Here is a 4507-nt window from a genome sequence, read left to right on the forward strand (position 1 = left end):
GTACTTGGCCAAAAAATTTAGTTCTTGCCACAGTTCTTGCTCGGGAAATACCATTTGGCCCAGAGTCCACTGCTTCACTGCTGTCATGCTCTGACTCTTCCATACGCGTGGCTCAGTGGAAAGAGCCCGGGCTTCGGAGTCAGGGGTCATGGGTTCGACTCCCGGCTCTGCCACTTGTCAGCTGTGTGACTGTGGGCGAGTCACTTCACTTCTCTGTGCTTCAGTTACCTCATCTGTAAAATGGCGATTAACTGGGAGCCTCACTTGGGCCAACCGGATTACCCTGTATCTACCCCAGCGCTTAGAACAGTGCTCTGCACGTAGTAAGCGCTTAACAAATACCAACATTATTATATGATGAGCTGGCCTTCTTGATTCAGTTTCTACCCAACTCATCAATAATAATCACACTAATAACGACGGTATTTGTTAAGCACTTACGTTTCAAGCCCTGTTCTAAGTCCTTGGGGAGATACAAAGTAATCAGGTTGTTCCAGCTGAGGCTCACAGTCTTAATCCTCATTTTACAGATGCAGTAACTGAGGCACAGAGACGCTAAGTGACCAAGTCACACAGCTGACAAGTGGCGGAGCTGGGATTAGAACCCACGACCTCTGACTCCCAAACCTGGGCTCTTGCCACAAAGCCACGGTGTTTGGTGCTGTATAGGACTTCTCTGGGGCAGAGCAGATTAATCAATGATATTTATTGAGCACTTTCTGTGTGCAGAGCCCCATACTAAGCATTTGGGAGGCTCACAGAGTTGGTAATAATAATAATGTTGGTATTTGTTAAGCACTTACTATGTGCAGAGCACTGTTCTAAGCGCTGGGGGAGACAGGGTAATGAGGTTGCCCCACGTGGGGCTCACAGTCTTCATCCCCATTTTGCAGATGAGGTAACTGACGCCCAGAGAAGTTAAGTGTCTTGCCCACAGTCACACAGCTGCCAAGTGGCAGAGCTGGGATTTGAACCCGTGACCTCTGACTCCCAAGCCCAGGCTCTTTCCACTGAGCCACGCTGCTTCTCTTGAGTTCCCTGCCCAAATGGAGCTTACATTGTAGAGGGGGGTCATTATTACCTTGGTTCTCTCCAGGCTTCTCAATCCATAGACGAAGGCTGTCTCTGATCGTCTTCCTAATAATGTTGGTATTTGTTAAGCGCTTACTGTGTGCTGAGCACCGTTCTAAGCGCTGGGGGAGATACAGGGTCATCAGGTTGTCCCACGTGAGGCTCACAGTCTTCATCCCCATTTTACAGACGAGGGAACTGAGGCACAGAGAAGTGAAGTCACTTGCCCAGAGTCACGCAGCTGACAGGTGGCAGAGAAGGGATCAGAACCCATGACCTCTGACTCCCAAGTGCGTGCTCTTTCACACTGAGCCACTCGAGAGGACAAAGTTATACGAATAAAGCAACTACAGAACGACTATTTCTAGTTTCACTAATGCTCGTAGTCTGTTGATTTGGACGGGTTTCCTGGAGGCTGGCCCAGTTGGTTTAATATATCTGGTTTTCCTATAATGCAGGACTTGTGTTCTTGCAAAATCCCGTGCTAAACAAAACGCCTTCTAACGTTGTGTACATAGCAGCATGGCACAGTGAATAGAGCACAGGCCTGAGAGGTCATGGGTTCTAATCCTAGCCCCCCCCACTTGTCTGCTGTGTGGCCTGGGCATTTCACTCCTTTGCCTCAGTTACCTCAGCTGTAAAATGGGGACTGAGACTCAGCCCCGTGTGGGACAGGGACTGTGTCCAACTCGATTTGCTCGTATCCACCCCAGTGCTTAGTACAGTGTCTGGCCCACGGTAAGCACTTAATATTATTAGAGGACATTTCTTCTGACACTGTGGGGAACTGTAGGCTGACAAATACACATTCCCTAAATCCCTACCAACACTCTAGCCAAGAGACATAGAGAAAACTCGCATTACAGCAGAACCAGACTGAGCCCCACGTGGGATAGGGACTGGGTCTCATCTGATTCTCTTCTATCTTCCCCAGTGCTTAGTTCAGTGCTTTATACATCCTCTCCACTTAATTATTATGATTATCCTTATTTTCACTCATCCACCAGAACGGGTGGACCATTCTACAGAACCAAATCCACCGCAAAGCCTCGCCTTGCTAGCTGGTAATGAGAGGAATCAGGCAGGGCACATTCATCAGTGACGCAATCATCCGTGCTTCGTGGAACGATCTCAGCGTATTGATGACATTTTCAGGGTAGCCAACTTTACCATGTCATTGCCCGAGCCTGCTCTTCCGATTGTTTCTCACCTACCCTCACTCACAGTTTGAGGGGTTGAGTAGGAATCAGTCTGCTGCTTTGGCCACTGGGACAATTTCATAGCATGTCAGAGCAACTCGAGTAGACTATCTCATGTGTGGGGTAAACACAGATGGAAGAGGAGTAGAATTCTTTCTCGGTAAAAATTTTCCAAAACGACGTAATCAGAAGATTTTTGAACATTCCCTAGTTTCTTATTTTTCCATCGTGATACTTCTGAAGCCGAATAACGGTTAGAAACGCACCCACACTGAATAAACATGGCCGTTGAGCGTCATTTTCAATGCCACAATTTTTCTATTTGTTTTGAAAACTTCCCTTTTTTTATCTCTTGAGAACAAAACCCCGAAAAAACTCCCATGACGGCATTCCAAGGCTTGCATTGGCCTCAGAATATTCGGAGGTCCCATTCAGGGTAGTTTAAACGTCCTGTGAAAATAAAATAAATTATCTACAAATACTGTGATAACAGCGGGGAAGTGGGAAGGCATGGAAAATATTGAGTGTGTCACAGATGGCACCGCTAGGCAGTTTATCAAAGTGAGTTTCATAATTTAACAAAATAACGTTGGCACTATCCACCAATGCTAGGATCTTTTTGATCCTTTAATAATACCGTTCAGCACATTTTGGAGATTATGCTCTTCCATTCAAAGCTGTTTCCAAGCACGGACTAGTCGATCATCAAAACGAATTTCACATTCTATCCCAGTGGAAGTGAAAATGGAAACTGAGTGATGGCTTCCCCAAAGTCATAGATGGAGTCAGGTTTACGCTCTCATATCTGTGCCCGCACACACACACACCTAGGTACTATATATATACTATACTTATACTATATACGGATTGAATGACTGATTGGCCGTTATATGAAATGGGGTGTGTCACCATCTTGGTTACCTTTGGAGTGACTGGGAGGATCCCACCTGACTCCATGACCCTTGATTGACTCTGTGGTAGGAATGGTTTAACCAGGGGAACTTGGCAGGAGAAGGGATTAGGTCAGTCAGGCCAGAATGGAAAACAGCTCAGGTCAGGGAAAATGGTGGGCCTATCCAAATATGTGTGTGTGTGTGTGTCTTGAACTTCAATTTGTACCCTTTATTTACCCCTCCCTCAGTCCTACAGTACTTTTGTACATATTCACAATTTATTTTAATATCTGTGGCTCAGTGGAAAGAGCCCGGGCTTCGGAGTCAGAGGTCATGAGTTGGACTCCCTGCTCTGCCGCTTGTCAGCTCCGTGACTGTGGGCGAGTCACTTCACTTCTCTGTGCCTCAGTGACCTCATCTGTAAAATGGGGATTCGCTGTGAGCCTCACGTGGGATGACCCGATTACCCCGTATCTCCCCCAGCGCCTAGAACAGTGCTCTGCACATAGTGAGCGCTTAACAAATACCAACGTTATTATTATTATCTGTCTTGACTGTAAGCTCCTTGTGGGAAGAGAACCGCGCCTATCACGTCAGAAATATTTTACTCTACCAAGCACTTAGTACTGCGCTCTGCACAAAGAAAGCACTTGATAAATACAACTGATGGAGTGCGTTTATGCGTGTGTCAGTTCGTCCCTTTCCTATCTCTCGCTCTCTGTCTCCTCTCTTTTTCCCTTTGTCCTCTCCACAGTGGTATTTGTTAAGCACTTAATGTACCAGTCACTGTACTGAGCGCTGGGGTAGGTACAAGATGATCGGGTTGGACAAAGTCCCTGTGTCCCCCCCTTCTCCTCCTAATACACCTGCTTCAATTTAGTTGGGTTAGTTTCCCCACTGCCAATATCCGTGAATATCGCCGTCTCCGTTTGAGTCTCTCCCTTGCGGTTTATGTCTAAATATTTGATCAGACTATGACGTAGGTTTGGATTCACTTCCAGGACGATGGAAAGTAGAGGTGGGGCGCTCTGGGAGAGATGTGTCCATGAAGCCGTACGGGTCGGAGACGGCGTAAGACAAGACAGTGACCTGGGTTTACTGATTAGACTGTAAGCCCGTGATTAGACTGTAAGCCCGTCAAACGGCAGGGACTGTCTCTGTTGCCCATTTGTTCATTCCAAGCGCTTAGTACAGTGCTCTGCACATAGTAAGCGCTCAATAAATACTGTTGAATGAATAATTTAATGCTGGTGCAGCCCTGGTCTCTCCTACCTACCTAGTGCCTGTGGGGCTAGGCTCAGTTTATTCGTTCAATCCTATTTATTGAGTGCTTAGTGTGTGCAC

Source organism: Ornithorhynchus anatinus, chromosome 2 (assembly GCF_004115215.2).
Source record: "Ornithorhynchus anatinus isolate Pmale09 chromosome 2, mOrnAna1.pri.v4, whole genome shotgun sequence".
NCBI classification, from domain to species: Eukaryota; Metazoa; Chordata; class Mammalia; order Monotremata; family Ornithorhynchidae; genus Ornithorhynchus; species Ornithorhynchus anatinus.